This window comes from Schistocerca americana, chromosome 4 (assembly GCF_021461395.2).
Source record: "Schistocerca americana isolate TAMUIC-IGC-003095 chromosome 4, iqSchAmer2.1, whole genome shotgun sequence".
In the NCBI taxonomy this organism is placed as follows: domain Eukaryota; kingdom Metazoa; phylum Arthropoda; class Insecta; order Orthoptera; family Acrididae; genus Schistocerca; species Schistocerca americana.
The window spans coordinates 289,484,734-289,503,695 of record NC_060122.1 but is presented as its reverse complement, the minus strand read 5'-3'; positions in this window follow the sequence as shown (position 1 = coordinate 289,503,695).

Here is an 18,962-nt window from a genome sequence, read left to right as displayed (position 1 = left end):
GTCATATTGCGTCTCGAAACAGTGCTATTTATTTCTTCCTATAATGGTATGATTGTCTGGAAAACGAAATATTGCTTCGGCTGCAGCAGCAGGCCTCCAAGATGAGCAAGCAATGAAATGTTCAAGAGTACAATACAGAAAGGAATGTAAAAGTGAGAAATGGCCAGAAAGGCCGTATAAATTTCCACTCAGAGAAACAGGGGCAGAACGAAGATGAAGGTCAATGGAAGGAGTCGCGCGTGTCACGTTTCCGCTAATCGCCGTTCCACCTACAGATGCGGCGACAGCAGTGGATAGCTAGTGCCTGTCGCAGCTGTTGACTCCACTACTACATGCGAAGAAACTGTTTTTGCGCTCGCTTACCATACCAAACATACTTTCTATAGCCGCATGTTACCCGATTGGCTAGGTTCAATGGCTCCTAAATGCGTGTCTAAGCCGGCGTATATTGTGCCCAAGGCTGCCATTTTCTCCGTAATTCATCCTTAATAAACGGAATAGGCTAATTAAACATGGCAGCAACAAACAAGGAGAGAATATTCTGACAGAGGCAAAAACATTCTCTCTTTCTTAACAATAGCACTTCAAATTTTGAAAGCCATTGTAGTATTACGCTGAGGTGACAAAAGTCATCGATACCTCCTAATACCGTGTCGGACTTCCTTTTACCCGACCTTGTGCAGCAAAACAACGTGGCAGGGACTCAACAGTTCTTTGGAAGTCCCCGACAGAAATACTGAGCCATGCTGCCTCATAAACCGTCCATAACTGCGAAAGTGTTGCCGGTCCGGGATTTTATGCACGAACTCACCTCTCGATTATATCCCATAAATGTTGGATTAGATTCATGTCAGGCTATCTGGGTGGCCAAATCACTCGCACAAACAATGTTCTTCAAATCAGTGGGGACAACTGTGGACAGGTGACCAGACGCATTGTCATCAACAAATATTCCACCCTTGTTTTGGAACATGAAGCCCATGAATGGCTGCAAATGTTCTCCATGTAGCAGGAAATAACCATTTGCAGTCAATGATGTGCTCATTTGGACCAGAGGACCCAGTCCAATCCACGTAAACACAGCCCACAGCATTATAGAGCCACCATCAGCTTGCACAGTGCCTGCTTGACTATTTGGGTCCATGGCTTCTTAGGGTCTGCGGCACATTCGAACCCTAACATCTGCTCTTACCAACTGAAATCGAGACTCATCTGACCGGACCACGATTTTCCAGTCATTTAGGGTCCAACCGATATGGTCATGAGCACAGAGGAGGCGATGTCGTGCTGTTAGCAAAGACACTCGTGTCTGTCACCTTCTTCCATAGCCCATAACGCCGTTTCGCTGCACTGTCCTAACGGATACGTTCGTCGTACGTCCCACATTGATTTCTGTGATAATTTCACGCAGTGTTACTTGTCTGTTAGCACTGACAACCCTACACAAACGTCGCTGGCGTCGGACATTAAGTGAACGCCGTCAGCCTTTCCGTTGTTCGCGGTGAGAGATAAAGCCTGAATTTGGTATTTTCGACACACTCTTCACTCTGTGGATCTCGGAATATTGATTTCAGAAATCGACTGTGTCATACGTCTAGCTCCATCTACCATTCCGCGCTCAGAGTCTGTTTATTTCCGTCGTGCGGCCATAATCGCATCGGAAAGCTTTTCACACGAATCACCTGAGTACAAATGACAGCTCCGCCGGTGTACAACCCTTCAAAACTTTATGCGCTCGATACTTAAAAAAAATGGTTCAAATGGCACTATGGAACTTAACTTCTAAGGTCATCAGTCCCTCAGAACTACTTAAACCTAACTAACCTAAGGACATCACACACATCCATGCCCGAGGCAGGATTCGAACCTGCGACCGTAGCAGTCGCGGGATTCCAGACTGTAGCGCCTAGAAACGCTCGGCCACCCCAGCCGGCTCCTCGATGCTACCGCCATCTTTATATGTGCATACCGCTATACCATGACTTTTGTTACCTCGGTGTAGGCCAAAGAACATTGTAGTAATTTTACTTTTAGGGAACACCTATGACATTATGACCACTGTCCACAGCCACACTGAATGCTGCCTGGGGGCGTTGTGGGCAAGTGACGCGGTAGCGTAAGATCTGGTTTAGAAGTATGAAACCGGAATTTCCCTATAGACGGTGCTAGCCGTCAGTGTAGATCCCGTGAGACCGCGTCTGCAGCGCCATCTGCTTCCTGTAAAAGCTGACGACGAATGTGAACACACAGTAACCCAAGTTCCATACATCGGTATCTGTTTCAGACCCGCAAACATGTTAACTTTTGTGCCTACGAACTACGAATTGCGGGCACATTAGTTTTCTGTTATCATTTGAAGAAAACTGCTGCAGAACTGCATCGAAAGCTTGTCGAAGCTTTCACAGTGTTTCGAGTGGTTCAAAAAATTCAGAAGTGGTGATTTTGACGTGGGAAACGACGAGCGCAGGAAACCACCGAAAAAGTTCGACGACAACGAATTGCAGACCTTATTGGATGAAGATGATACTCAAACTCAACAGAAACTCGCGGAACAATTGAATGTGACGCAGAAAGTCGTTTCTCTTCGGTTGAAAGCTATGGGACAGGTGCAGAAAGTGGGAAAATTGGTTCCTTATCAACTGAATGAAAGACCACTTGTGAAATGCTGCTTACCAGATACGAAAGGAAGTCGTTTCTCCATCGAACAGCGACAGCTGATGAAAAATGGATATAATTTGAGAATCCTAAGCGTCATAAATGATGGGTGAATCCAGGCAAACCATCGACATCCACTGCAAGACCAAATCGCTTTGGAAAGAAGACAATGCTCTGTGTTTGGTGGGATCAGAAGGATTTCATCTATTGTGAGCCCCTAAAACCTGGTGAAACCGTTCATACTGATGACTACCAACAGCAAATGATCGATTTAAATCTAGCGTTGCGTGAAAAACAACCGGAACATGGAAAAAGGCAGCACAGTCATATTGCTCCAAGATAACGCCCCATCACACACAGCAAAACGGGTCAGGGAAACGATCGAGGCATTCAGATGAAAAAACTAAGGCATGCGGCTTATTTTCCAGACTTGGCTCCGTCCGTTTATCATCTGTTTACATCCCTGGGACACGCTCTCGCTGAACAACACTTCAATTCGTATGAAAATGTACGAAAATGCATCGCTGACTGGTTCACTTCAAAAGAAGAAATGTTTTTTTGGCGCGGCATTAAAAGCCTGCCGGAGAGGTGAGAGAAATAATACAATAGCAGTGGAGATTATTTTGAGTAAAATATTCTTCATGACTGGAATGAGATTTTCACTCTACAGCGGAGTGTGCGCTGATATGAAACTTCCTGGCAGATTAAAACTGTGTGCCGGACCGAGACTCGAACTCGGGACCTTTGCCTTTCGCAAGCTAGTGCTCTACCATTTTTATACTTTTTTAATTTCATTTTGTTCGTTCTTGTTCGTTGCAGCTGATTGGGGCGGACGTCGTAATACACCCTTTTAAGTTCGTTGTTGATCTATTAACTCAGTTTTTTTATTACAGAGGGCAGCTAACCCTCCGACCGAACACGCTTTTTTTTTTTTTTTTTTCTCTCTAATGAACCGCTGCAGGAGCAGGACGACGGGTAGGGCAGGGGTCGACACCCGAAGCCTGGCCATCCCGCCGCCACGCCCAAGCAACGTGTTCAAGTTCAAGGATCGAAGGATCAGGAAGAGGATGGAGTGGGTTTGTCGATGTTGTTCTTTTTATTTATTTATTTCTTTAATTTTTATAACATTTTCTTTTTTTTTGTATTATAGATTTATTTTTGTTTCATTACAAAGAAAGATCCTACAACTGCCGTAGCCGAGCGTCCGAGTCGTCTTCTCGTCTGTTGGGAGGGGTTCCCCCCTATTCCGTCCGTAGAGGATCAATATGCTCCAGGATTCTTCTTCATTTTCAGCGTCTCATACCCGGAACGCCCCAGTGAGCAGGAGGATCCGCAAATAATGAACCTAAATAATTTGCGAAACGAGTTCTGTACTTCGGGTGGCGGCTGAAAGCTGCATGTGTCGTCATCAATAGGGACCAAAAGTCGAGTGTGCCTTTGGGAGCATCGCAAAATATGTAGTAAACGGCCATGCCTTTTAGCCAGTTAACGGCGTTCGTTCTGGTTGATGGAAAGTATACGACGTCGGGGCGCAATACGTCATCAGGGGAGATAGACTCCGGCAATCGCCGCAAGAGTAATGCCAGCATGCGCTGCGTCAGTAGCCAGCACTCGCTGGTCGCGGCACACGTCAGACGGTGTGCATCCGAGTCAGCGACTTAGCATGTCGGACACAAGGGGTCGTCCGTCAGATGTATGGAATGTAACCTCTGACGAGTAGCGAACTTCCCATTCACAACCACGTACCACAATGAACGCACCGTCGTAGATAGAAAAGGCGTGTGTACCGCTCGCCACACCGTGTTCCAGGCAACTTCAGGATGTCTGTGGGTGACCGTATTTACAGGTTGCCGCTGCTGATAGAGGCGATAATAGTCTTTTGTGCTGGGCTTCCGTGTCGTCGGAAGTTCTGACCGTAAGTAGCTGAAGTCAATAAAGAAGTCTCTGATGTGGGTGAGTGCCGGTGAAATGTGTCCTACAGAAACCGGGGGATGCAGAGAGTGTGGTGCCACTTCCGCTATCAGGGTGCCCGTCAGAGTGGCGTGGGCAGAGGTCCACGTGCGACGCATAGTGTTGAGATAAAGCGATCGCGCACGGTTATATACGTGAATTAAACCGATACCGCCCGCCCGCTGCGGCAGTGTCAGGGTGGCGTATCGGACTTTAAAAACCAGACCGGTGCTTACGAAATGTCCATATGCTGCTTGAAATCTGTCGGCCATCATAGCTGTCAAGGGAAGGATATGCGCAAAATAGTTCAGTTTTGAGACAAGATAGGTGTTGACATAACGTGTTCTGAGGAGCATATCCAAGCGAAGCAGTTTGTTGTCCTGCAGCAGAGCACGTGTCTGGTGTAGGAGCCGGCGGTACGTAGCCGCCGCCGTGCGGCGGACATTGCTATAGAATTGCACTCCTAAACACTTGAGTACGGGCACCTTGTCAAAGGGCACCGCCGTTGTGTGGGAAATCCCCCCTCCGACATCCATGTATTTTGTCTTCTTCACGTTGATGACGCTCCCAGCGACCGCCCCATACTGGCGTAGCCACTGTAGCGCCATATGCATTTCGTCCTCTGATCTGGCCAGGAACACCACGTCATCGGCGAATGCACCACAACAAAAGGTCACGTCCCGCAAGGAGATACCAGTTAATCGCTGCCGTAGACCATGTAAAGCTGGTTCAAGCACTGCAGCAAATAATATGACCGTCCAACAACAATGTGACCAGACTGATAACCGTTGAACATCATGCGGGAGCGCGCTCCGTGGACCAGTCGAAGGACCACCTGTGCAGACTCCGGAGAGAGGCCCATGTGTTGCAAAACTGCGCGTAAGAAGCCGTGATCGACGCGGTCGAATGCGTGGTCAAAATCTACGGCGACAAGGGCGCCTCGTATTTTGCAGGCCGCCGTCAAAGCAATTACGTCGCGGTATGCTCCTAACGCCGTACGAATGTTGCTGACACCACCTAACCATGTCTGATCGGTGTGGATGGCTTTCCCGATAGCGATGTGGAGACGCGCGCGGAGGATACGGGCGAAGATCTTGTAGTCGTTGTTGAGGAGTGTGAGTGGGCGAAAATCCTGCCACCTACAACCACCATTCGGTTTCGGAACTGGGATCAAGATGCCTTCTGTGAATTCTGTGGGGACAGTGAAACCAGGGCGGATCAGGTCTTGAAACATTTGGAGCCACTTGTCACCCATAAGGTGGTAAAAAGTGCGGTAGAATTCCAGGGGTAAACCGTCCGGTCCAGGCGACTTGTTCGGTGCTCCACGTGCCAAGGCTGATGTCAGCTCGTCGGGTGTAATGGGCAACAGCAGACTATCATCGGGTGCCACGTCCCGAGGGGCGGGAAAATCGTGCAACAGCTCATCATAATCACGTACATTTCGCGGATCTTCCATGTACAAGGTCCCATAGTGTCTGGCGAACGTGTGCGCGATGTCCGTTTGTGTCACTGCGCGCCCGCCGTCCTCCGTGTTTACCGCCGTAATGAGCTGACGTTTGCGGTGGCGCCTCTCGCGCACAATGTGATACACTGACGCTGTTTCGTTGGGGATACAGTCTTGCACTCGTGCACGGATGCGGACACCGTCTAGCTGCTCTGTCCTGATGTGAAGTAGACGAGCGGTTGCGTCGCCAGCTCACGTAACGCTGTATAGTAAAATTCCGATGTTGCCCTTTGCCAGTTCGATCTGTCACGCCCGTAGGCCATCAAGGTCTTTCGGAGGGCAGGTTTGACACATCCCAGCCACCACAGCAACGTGGAAGCATACATAGGCAGGCGCCTGATACATCGACGCCACGTGTCAGTGACTGCTCGCCGACAAGCTTCCTCGGGAAGGAGGGAGACGTTCAGCGTCCACGGGCCCCTGCTGCGACTTGTGAGTTGTCGGGGCAAGGTGACTGTGCAGATGTACGCGAGATGGTCCGTGAAGGCCGTCGGCCAGAGTTCTGCATCACGGGTTGCTGTGCGGAGGGCACGCGAGACGTATATCCGGTCCAGACGACTGGCAGAATGGCTGGTAAAGTGCGTATATCCACTCTGGGACCCATGATGTAAGAGTCATGTGTCGTGGAGCGCGAGGTCACGTATCAATGCTTGTAGAGCCGGGCATGGGACGTAATGCGGTATCTGGTCCTCGGGCCGCAGAACACTGTTAAAATCGCCGCCCACTATGTAATGGTCCATATTTCCTTGCAAAAGTGGGGCCAACTCCTCCGAATAGAAGACATGCCTGTCACCACGGTGCGAATTACCGGAGGGAGCGTAAACGTTAATGAGGCGCACTGCGCCAAGTTTGAGTGCGATGCCTCGCCCCTTCGGCAAGTACGTCGCGTCCGTCGCGTCTATGCCATCTCGGAGAAGGATGGCCGTTCCTCCTGCGCCATCACCTACGGGTAGGCTGTACGTGGTGTAGCCATATAGGTCTAAACACAGCTCGGGACGGACCTCCTGGAGAAGGGCAATGTCCAAGTCTGCCGCTCTGATCATGTCGTGTAACATGCGGGTCTTGACAGTGGAGTGGACACCATTTACGTTGACTGTTCCCACACGGTATGACTGAGACATATCAAGTGGCGGAGGCAGTGTGCCGGTGCAATCCCACAGTGATCTCACACACCACACACCACACAGCCATCCATCTGCATGCTGTGCATTACTGTGCCGTAGGAGTCCCTGACTGGCAGAACCCTCCGGGCTCAATGTCAGCCATGGGCTCTGGTGGAGATATCGATGTTTGCTGTGCATCATCTGACTCCATATCGTCTGCCCAATCACCAGAGACGATTGTGATGTCATTGGGGGCTGGACGCTTTCACAGGAGCCCACATTTTGGGAGTCGACGCAGTGCGCCTCGTTTTCTGGGCCATCAGATTTAGGAGAGTGTTCCCTGTCTTCAGGCACCTTCTGGTGAATGATGCCACTGGAGTCCGTTGCAATTGTGGGCGAGTCAACGAAGTCGATGTCTTCCGCCGGCTTCACATTCCTGTCGTGTTCGTCAGCTGACAATCGCCTCTTCTTGTGTCGCTTGGGTGATTTTTGCTTTCGGGTCCGAGATTCGACATCCAATGGAGGGCGGGGCTCGACACAGTCTCGGTCGCTAGGAACCCCTGTGTCTGATCCCGACAGTGACGGTGGCTGGATGCCCACGACGCTGCGGTGGGCGGAGGCTGTAGGAACCTCTGCACCGTTGGGCTGCGGCGTCGTCGACGGCGCTGACTCTCCAACGGAGCTGACAGCGGCCTGAGGAGGTAGCAGGTTTTGATCATCCATCACATCATGTCGTGCCGCCTCCACATATGTTAGCGAGAGAGAGGTCATAGTGGATCGTTGGGGAAGTTCATTGCGGGGCACCTGAACGAGGCGGCGCTGCAGACACTCAGTTCTAACATGGCCCTCCTGGCCGCAGCCCGAGCAGGTCCTCGGTTGTCCATCATATATAACAATTGCGCGGCAGCCACCAACGAAAACATACGATGGAACGTGCTTCTTAAGTTCTATGCGCACTTGTCGTACCCCGTTAAGGACAGGGTACGTTTCGAATGTGTTCCATTTCTCCTCTGTGTGGCTCAGAACTGTGCCGTATGGCCGCAGCGCATCAACGACTAGGTTGGCAGGAACTTCGAACGGTAGTTCAAAGATGCGCACGGTACGTACCCCCAGACCAGCATGGTCAACTCCTACCACGCTCACGTTACCGTCAGCGTGACAGAAGCGAAAGCCGTTTGCAGATCGTTGGAGTAATCTGTCACAGGCCGCTTCGTCAATCAGTTTGAGGTACACTGTGCTGGTTACAATAGACAGATGAATTCCTATCAGTTCTTGTGGTTCGATGTGCATGATGTCTCGTAGAAACCGTTCAATTTCATGGGCCTTCGGTCTCGTGTACGATGCGTTGAACGTTAGTTTGATTGTAGCTTTTCGATGTGAGAACGCCATGTCGGGTCGGTACAGGTACTATACGGCAAGACAACGACGCGACCGCGCGCTAGCGGGTAAACAACAACACCTGCGGAGCACTGCCCGGCGCGCCGAGCCCGTCCGCACGGTAACACGGCTGAAAGCCGACTGGACACGCTGAGCTACCGTGCCGGCGCCATCTGAGCTACCCAAGCACAACTCACAACCCGTCCTCACAGTTTTAATTCCGCCAGTACCTCGTCTCCTACCTTCCAAACTTCACAGAAGCTCTCATGCAGACCTTGCAGAACTAGCACTCCTGGAAAAGAATATTGCGGAGACATGGCTTAGCCACAGCCTGGGGGATGTTACCAGAAAGAGATTTTCACTCTGTAGCGGAGTGTGCGCTGATATGAAACTACTTGGCAGGTCAAAACTGTGTGCCGGACCACGAAAGGCAAAGGACCCGAGTTCGAACTTCGTCCGGCACACAGTTTTGGTTCAAATGGCTTTGAGCACTATGGGACTTAACATCTAAGGTCATCAGTCCCCTAGAACTTACAACTACTTAAACCTAACTAACCTACGGACAGCACACACATCCATGCCCGAGGCAGGATTCGAACCAGCGACCGTAGCAGCACCGCGGTTCCAGGCTGAAGCTCCTAGAACCGCTCAGCAACACCGGCCTGGCACACAGTTTTAATCTGCCAGGAAGTTTCATTGTTCATCACTTTCAAGCAACAGACGTGTAATTATTGCGACCAAATTCCGCGTAAGCGGTGTAGAGGCATATAGGTGACCATTCTTTTGACGATATGAGGCTCTGAGGAGGAAATCCATGACATAAGCAACTTTGACAAAGGACAGATTGTTATGTCCCATCTACATGGGAACGAGACTGTCGGAAACGATGAAGTTAACGTCTATGAAGCCACGGCTAGACGGCAAGGCGTTGGACATCCACTCTTCATCAGAAAGCGTGGCGGTCGAAGGCTTACCCGCAGAGCAGGCGGTGACTGACCGCAGTTGTGACGACGGACTACAAAGCTGGTACCGAGCGAGGTGGCGCAGTGGTTAGCACACTGGACTCGCATTCGGGAGGACGACGGTTCAATCCCGTCTCCGGACATCCTGATTTAGGTTTTTCGTGATTTCCCTAAATCGCTTCAGGCAAATGCCGGGATGGTTCCTTTGAAGAGGCACGGCCGATTTCCTTGCCAATCCTTCCCTCGCCCAAGCTTGCGCTCCGTCTCTAATGACCTCGTTGTCGACGGAACGTTAAACACTAATCTCCTCCTCCTCCTCCTACAAAGATGGTGCAGACATAAATGTTTCGGAGCTCAGCGTTCAGAGTATAACAGATCCTATATAATAGTAACTATTTACCGAGCACCTGCAGGAAATTATAATCTGTTCATAAATCATCTAGAAGCTCTTTTGGGTTATTTGACAGGAAGAAACAAAGAAATTTTGATTGCTGGTGACTTTAATACAGATTTTCTAATGCAATCTTCCAGTAAACATTTACTGCAGTTAGTAATGTTGTCTTTCAATCTAACTCACACTGTAAACTTTCCAAATAGGATCACTAAATCCTCAAGGACAGTCATTGATAACATTTTTATAGAAAAATCAAAGGAACAAAATGGACTATCAGATCATGGCATGCAGCTCCTTGTTTTAGATGTAAATTCTAAGCAGATTATCAAGACTGCTAAATCTGAGTACAGGAGAGTATTCAATCAACCAAAAATCGAGTGTTTTAGAAAACTGCTCAAAGATATGAACTGGAAAGATGTTTATAGTGCCCACGACATGAATGAAAAATATAACACATTCATGAACAATGTCAGTACCATGTTTGAAAACTGTTTTCCTCTAAAAGTTACTCACATTAAACAGAAGTCTATAATAAAACCATGGGTCACACAAGGAATAAAGATTTCCTGTAAGACAAAAAGGAAAATGTATCTGTCGACCAAGAATAGCTCCAATGCTGATGATTTAGCTAAATACAAGGAATACTGTAAAATATTAAAAAAAGTAATTCAGACATCTAAACAAATGCAGTACGAGAAGAAGATAGTAATTTCAGGGAACAAAATAAAAACAATATCGGATATAGTGAAAGAGGAGACTGGTAGAACCAGGAAGGAACAGTAGCAAATAGCACTAAGGGTAGATGACACATTAGTAACCGATGGGCATAGTGTGGCAAATCTATTTAACAAGTACTTTAAATCCGTTACTGATAGAATAGGATTGCCAGGATCAGTAAATAATGCCCTTGAATATCTGAAACTAGCCTTTACAAATAGCTACAGGTACATGAATATGTCACTCACTTCACCAAAAGAAATAACTTCCATAATAAAATCTTTAACACTTTCAACACTGGCCTCTTTACACCCGGCACTTGGCTGTGAACTGGCATATTTAAAGAATGTTTGAAATTAGATTGCAAAGAACAGGAAAATGATAGGAATATGGTTCTTGCATCATTTAAAAGGAAAAAGTAAGAGCTTTGCATGATAGTGAGCTTATTTTACAATATAAAATAAAAATGGGTGTTATAATTAAAAAAAGAAAACACAAAAATATCGTGGATAAAAAAGTTTTACGTGATCTCTCTCTTGAGTAATGACATTATTACTGTATCTAAATTTAAAACAAAATATCACTTGACTGTCTAACTGCCGGTACCTGTAAACTAGAGTATTTTAATAGTTCAGATGTAATTAGCCTTCGTGTGAAAATCCTGGAAACACTGTGGGACGCAAAGGCCAACGCCACAGTCCTTGCACCACCATCTACTTCCTTCCTGATGCGCTTACCCGTCTCTTTCTTCCCCCTGTCTGAACATACTTTGCAGTACCTAGTAGTATTCACCTTGTTTGCAGTGGGTGGGACCTTCTCTGGAAAGTGCCTTGCAAATGTCCTCTCAATTTGTGAGGATGAAGCGGCTTGTTGCTGAAAAATATTTCCGCCCTTCTCAGCCAATTTCTTCCCCACTCTGTGAATAAAGTCTACGAGGAATACATTCTACCTAGTGTTCTCTTTATATAAAATAAAACTGTTGACAGTTGACACGATAAACAAGTGGAAAAATAGCTTTTACCACCACTCAAAGTTTTTCGGGCAAACGAGCTCTTCACTTTATGAACAATTGAGACATATACATACCTGAATCGTCACTTCTACTTGCGTCTGGAGAGTACGAATCCTCTTTGTCAGAATCATCAACTTCAGATCCTTCATCTCCATAAAGAATATCTAAGATCTCTGCCTCCGTCAACTCGCTGCGCGATATTTTCACGATCGTAAACACCTGTGAATGAACTGCAGGTAACATCGACTTTGCAGTGCCCACAGCCGCTCCCAGGATGAGATAGCCAATAAGTGCTTGCCTCTTGCGGAAGAAGAATAGAATACGTCCACATTAGTTGGCGAAACTGCTTCGGAGACCCGCTAAAGCGCTTACGGAGCCGAATAAAAGGCTCGCCCGTACGGTATGTGTTAAAAACAAAGCATTCTACTAGTTACGATGAAGTATCAACAACGTTAATTAAGGCATGTTCTTGTGAGTTTAGTACAATTCTAAGTTACTTGTGTAACCAGTCAATTATAACTGGGACATTTCCTGACTGGCTGAAATACGCAGATGTTAAGCCTCTATTCAAGAAAGGGGATAAAGAGATGCCATCAAACTACAGACCGATTTCACTTTTGCCAGGATTCTCAAAAATTTTAGAAAAAGTAACGTACAGGCAGTTTCTCAACCATCTGACCACAAATAACATATTATCAAGAACACAGTTTGGATTTCTGAAGGGTTCTGATATCGAAAAGGCTATTTACACCTACAGTGAAAATGTACTTAATTCATTAAATAACAAGTTACAAGCAGCAGGTATGTTCTGTGATTTGTCAAAGGCATACGATTGTGTAAACCACAACATCCTTTTGAATAAATTAGAATTCTATGGCGTCACGGGCAGTGCTGCAAAATGGTTAAGTCATACCTCGCTAACAGGAAACAAAGGGTGTCAGTGCAAGGGACTAGTGAATTAAGTCATCAGTCATCGTCAGAATGGGAAGAAATTACATGTGGTCTCCCACAAGGATCCATCTTAGGGCCATTGCTTTTTCTTGTGTACATTAATGATCTCTCATCAGTTACACTGCCAGAAGCAGAGTTCGTTTTGTTTGCAGATGACACAAGTATTGCAATACATAGTATGTCGACTGTAGTTCTAGAAAGATCTGCTAATGATATTTTCATGGATATTAATAAATGGTTTAAAGCCAACTCACTGACACTAAGCTTCGAAAAGACTCACTATATGCAATTCAGAACCTGTAAGAGGTTTCCACCCAGCATATGCATAAAGTACGAAGAAGATCAGATAGAAGAGGTTGACAGTCTAAAATTCCTGGGATTACAAAGTGGTTCAAATGGCTCTGAGCACTATGGGACTTAACTTCTGAGGTCATCAGTCCCCTAGAACTTAGAACTACGTAAACCTAACTAACCTAAGGACATCACACACATCCATGCCCGAGGCAGGATTCGAACCTGCGACCGTAGCGGTCGCGCGGTTCCAGACTGAAGCGCCTAGAACCGCTCGGCCACTCCAGCCGGCCCTGGGATTACAACTTGATAATAAATTCAGTTGGGAGGAGCACACCACAGAACTGCAGAAACGCCTTAACAAGTCTGTACTTGCAATTCGAGTGTTAGCAGACATAGGCGACATAAAAGTGAAAAAGCTTGCATGCTTTGCCTCCTTTCATTCCATAATGTCATATGGTATAATATTTTGGGGTAACTCTTCAAGTCAAACAAAAGTTTTCAGAGTCCAAAAGCGTGTAATACGTATTATTTGTGGAGTAAATTCACGGACGTCTTGTAGAAATCTCTTCAAAGAACTGTGTATACTAACTACTGCCTCAGTATATTTACTCCTTAATGAAATTTGTCCTAAATAATATATCTCTTTTTACAACAAACAGCTCAGTTCATACATACAATACCAGGAACACAAATGATCTGCACAAGGACTTAAAAGCACTTACTTTAGTTCAAAAAGGGGTCCACTACTCAGGAACATTCATCTTCAATCATTTGCCAGCCAACATAAAAAATTTAGTTACAAATAAAGATCAGTTTAAAAGGAGCCTGAAAGACTTACTAGTGGCTAACTCCTTCTACTCCATTGACGAATTTTTTAATAGAAACAAATGATGTATTGCATATATTCATACTATTAGTATTGTTATTTCAGCTTGAAAAAAAAAAAGAAAAGAAAAGTGACATGTTCCACATCCACGAGGATCTCCTCAACACGGATCTATGGAACGAAAAACAAATCTAATCTAATCTAATCTAAGCACTTGGGGCTCCGCCTCAGACTCTTTATACGCATTCCCCTATCGACCCAACGACATCGTCAGTTACGATTTCATTGGACGCGGTATCATCGAGATTGGACCGTGGATCAGTGGAAACTTGTCGCCTGGGCGGATGAATCTCAGTTGTTACCCCAGGTTCGATGGTCTTCCAGACGAACGACTTCTCGAAATATGCATCGCGTCACGGACGTAAGCCGGTTGGGAGAGCATTTTGCTATAGGTGGCATTCACCTTGGCTTGCATAGGACCCTTAGTACGACAGGCTTTCAATAAGTAATGCAACACTATTTTCTTTCCTGAAAGCAGGTCGGTTTTATTCAGGATTCCAATACACCGTAATAGACCCGCTCTTTTGGATACAACATCCTGTTTTTCAGCATAATCTCTGTTCAATGCGACGGTCATGCGACATCTTACTGGGAGGGCTTGTACGCCGATATGGCACCACTTTACTGGCCGACGCCGGAGCCAATGTCTTACTGCATCAGTAACCTGCCGATCATCCACGTGGAAGTCGGAAGGTGCAAGGTCGGGGCTGTAGGGTGGATGAGGATGAACAGTCCAGTGAAGTTTTGTGAGCTCATCTCGGGTGGGCATAGTTGTGTGAGGCTTTGCATTGTCATGGATAAGGAGAAGTTCTTCTGCATTTTTATGGCAACGAACATGTTGAAGTCGTTTCTTCAGTTTCCTGAGGGCTCCACAAACACTCCACAGTTGACCGTTGCACCATGAGGGAGCAAATCAAACAGAATAATCTCTTCAGAGTGCCAGAATACGGTCGCCATGACCTTACCGGCTGAGGGTGCGACCTTGATCTTTTTCTTCGGAGGAGAGATGGTGTGGCGTCACTGTATGGCTGCCTTCTCGTTTCCAGTTCAAAGTGATGAACCCATGTTTCCTCACCTGTGACGATGTTGGAGCCGGCCAGAGTGGCCATGCGGTTCTAGGCGCTACAGTCTGGAACCGCGCGCCCGTACGGTCGCAGGTTCGAATCCTGCCTCGGACATGGATGTGTGTGATGTCCTTAGGTTAGTTAGGTTTAAGTAGTTCTACGTTCTAGGGGACTGATGACCTGAGAAGTTAAGTCCCATAGTGCTCGGAGCCATTTGAACCATTTTTGAACGATGTTGGAGAAAAAATTGTCACGATGAGCCTGGTAATGTGCAAGCAATTCCGTACACATGTTCCTTCGTTGTCGTTTATGGTCTTCTGTAAGGCGGCGAGAAATCCAGCAGGCACGCAGCTTTGAATACCCCAACTGGTGGAGAAGTGTGTCAACACTACCAACAGAGACGTCCAGTTATGGAGCGACGTGTTAAATTGTGGTCCGTCGACTGTCTCGAACGAGGGTGTCCGCGTGTTTCAACACTGCAGGAGCCACAGTTGTGTGCGGCCGGCTGGCGAGCGGTGATGTGGCAGGTTTGCGCGACCTTGTTACAGTGATGTCAGATGCCTCTCCCAACGTCTCACCGTGCTTTTGTTCACTGCCAGGTCTCCGTAGACATTCTAAAAGAGCCTGTGAATATCTGCGGTACTCTGGTGTCCGCCAAATGGAACTCCACTACAGCTCTCTGCTTCGAACGCACCTCCCTTAAAGGCGCCACTTTGAAGGCTACCTACAGCTCTGCCACCAATTGGAAATTAATGATACTATAGCATCTGAAGCGGGGATGTTCCACGATACCCCACAGCACATTCCGAATTTTTTCATACGAAATTGGGCGAGGAAAAAAGGTCTTACATTACCTACTGAACGCCGCTCACAGTAATCGAAGGCATCATGACAGTTGTGGAGTACGTGAAAGTTATTGCGCGAAATCGTCATCCCTTCATGGATGTCTTTCCCGATCGTACTGGGATCTTCCAGCGTGATAACTGTAAGCGTCACAACGCCATAATCGTGCTACAGTGATTTGAAGCGCTTGATAGTGAACCCTCGGTGAAGACTTGGCACCCGAGTCCGTCTGATCTGAGCTTGGTGGAACACATCTGTGACGCTATCGAGCGCTAGCTCCTCGTCCATAAACCATCGACTCGTAATTTATGAGAACTGTGTGACCTGTGCTCATACATTTTTGTCCCACATATCTCCGGTAAACTACTGACGACTTTTTGAATCTATGCCATACAGGCCTGCTGCTTTATTGCACTGCAAAGCTGGACCTACAGGTTATCAGGTTATTAGGCAGGTGCTCGTAATGTTTGGGCTCATCAGCGCATTTGTATATTCCAAGTTTTAAATAAATTTTTTTGAATATTTGTGTAATAGAATACGAGGGAGAGATCGGTGGGGGGAGGGGGGAGGGTAGTTTCAGCATATAGCTTCATGTTGAAATGATCTGTGCTTATGAGTTTTGCTGGGAGAAATCAAGGGGCCTAGATAATGTTTTAATGAAGATTTTAATATCTTTCTATATTGCATGAAAGTCCGCCTTCGTAGCTGAGTGGAGGTACGGCTGATTGCCATGCGAGGAACCTGGGTTCCATTTCCGGTCCTGCCACGGAGTTTTCATTTGTGGGCGGAATGGTACGTTCGTACTTAGCTTCTTGATGACAACTGAGGAACTACATGACCACGTAGTAGCTGCACCAGCTTCGCTAACCCGACAGAATGGTGTGCTGACCACACGCTCATCCATAGCGCACATCGATGACGTCACTGTCCGCAGCTTGTGGTCGCGCGGTAGCGTTCTCACTTCCCGCGCCCGGGTTCCCGGGTTCGATTCCCGGCGGGGTCAGGGATTTTCTCTGCCTCGTGATGACTGGGTGTTGTGTGATGTCCTTAGGTTAGTTAGGCTTAAGCAGTTCTAAGCTCTAGGGGACTGATGACCATAGATGTTAAGTCCCGTACTGCTCAGAGCCATTTGAACCATTTTTTTGATGACGTCACTGGCTGCGGATGGTACGTCGATCGGTCGGACCCGATATGCCCGTCTGTGGAAGAACGGCGATGCTTTGCTTCCCATTTGAAATAAAAAAAAGGTACACTTGTCGAATGCGTGATGAATTCGAAATCTTGGAAGTCGAGACGTAAATTCAGGATCTGCATCCAGATGACGGACTACCGATGAAACTTGGTTACAGAGAATCTAGGCGTAGCTGTTCTCATTAGAGTACCCGACTTCTTAATCGAAAGAACCTCTTTCAACGTAGGCTAAACATATACAGGAAACCATAGAGGTTCTTCGAAAATGCCCCATTCTGTGCACAAAATCCTGTATATTTTCCTGAAGTGTACAATGAATACGACGACGCCCATGAATTTTATACAATTAGAAACGTGACTCGTCTGACTATATACAACGTTCCCAATTCTCTTCGTTCATTTGTTGCGCCCCTTTTCCCCATAATTACTGGGCTGCTTCCTGGGCAAAATTGGGGGAGCATCTCTTGCTCTGCTTCAGACGTCTGGGCGATGCGATTTCCTCTAATATACCGGTTGACCAATGTCAACATACTGCATCAGTTTCCATGCAGATGAGTAGTGGTTCTTGACCAAGAGTCTTCTTTGTTTAACTCTTTGGAACATAATTCTAAGGTTAACTTTCGGCAATTCGTGATGTCAGGCACATTTGTTAAGTCCGTCAGACGATGTGCAGTGATAAACCAACGAAATCTGAGACCTTTTTCGTAGGATGTCTATTACTACCACTCGTACCAGCCTTGCGCCCTGTATCACATGCTGTGCGCCTGGACGTCACTCCGTTCTGTAGTCGTACCACCTTGGAGGGTAATTTGAAAATAATTCTACACTTCCCTAGCGATTGCCGGCACCTCAACTTCCTTTGACTTTTGGTATTAGCTTCGATACACGAAGTGACTGCGATTTTCTCTAATGAGCTTGTATGTCTAAGGGCCACACAGTCGTTCCGGTATACCTTTCAGGTGTACCAGTACAGGTACTGGCCACCGTCCGTAAACAGCTGGAAGCGTGGTCGACAGGCTCCAGGCTGTTGCCCTGGGCCGCGGTGACATTGGGACACCCGAAGCGAGCACTTTGGCGCCACTGGAACCTGTAGCATCGCCTGGGATCTCTGATGCCACTGCGCCCTCGGATTCCGACGTCCCTGCCGGTCGTCACTTACCTGACGGTGATTGGCGAACCGTGGCGGGGTTGCGAATTCCTGGGCGGAAGGCGAAAGTTGGTGCTGGCCGCTAGGCTGTACCCTTACGCCTCCGTACCAGGTTTGAGTTATTACCCACTGCTGAAAGCACTTCGAAGCCAGCAAGGACGGCCTCGCCTGTTGCGATAGTGGCCGGTCTTCCTGAGAGGTCCGGACAAGTGCAGAGGATGGGATTGCTTGTCACTGGGAGCTCCAATGTTAGGCGGCTGATGGAGCCCCTTAGTGGTATGGTAGCTAAGGACGGGAAAAAAGCCAATGAGCACTCCGTGTGCATACCAGGGGGAGTCATCCAAGATGTGGAAAGAGTCCTTCCAGATGCCATGAAGGGTACAGGGAGCAGCCACTGCTGGTGGTGGCTCATGTCGGCACTAATGACGTGTGTCGCTATGGATCGGAAAAGATTCTCTCTGGTTTCCGGCGACTATCTGAGTTGATGAAGACTGCCAGTCTTGTTAACGAGATGAAGGCAGAGCTCACCATCTGCAGCATCGTCGACAGGACCGACTGCGGACCTTTGGTATAGAGAGAGTGGCTCAGACGGTTCTGCGACCGTGTAGGCTGCAGATTCCTCGAATTGTGCCATAGGGTGGTGGGGTTTCGGGTTCCGCTAAATAGGTCAGGTGTCCACTACACACAGGAGGCGGCTACACCGGTAGCAGGGACTGTGTGGCGTGGACTGTTTTTTTTTTAGGTTAGATAGTCTCGGGAAAGATCAAAAAGGGCTCCAGTCTCAAATGGTACAGGGCAAGGAAACGGCGAGAATCGACTAAGCAACAGTCGGTATTGTAGTTATCAATTGTCGTAGCTGTTTTGGAAAAGTACCAGGCTTCAAGTGCTGATAGAAAGCACTGAAGCTGAAAT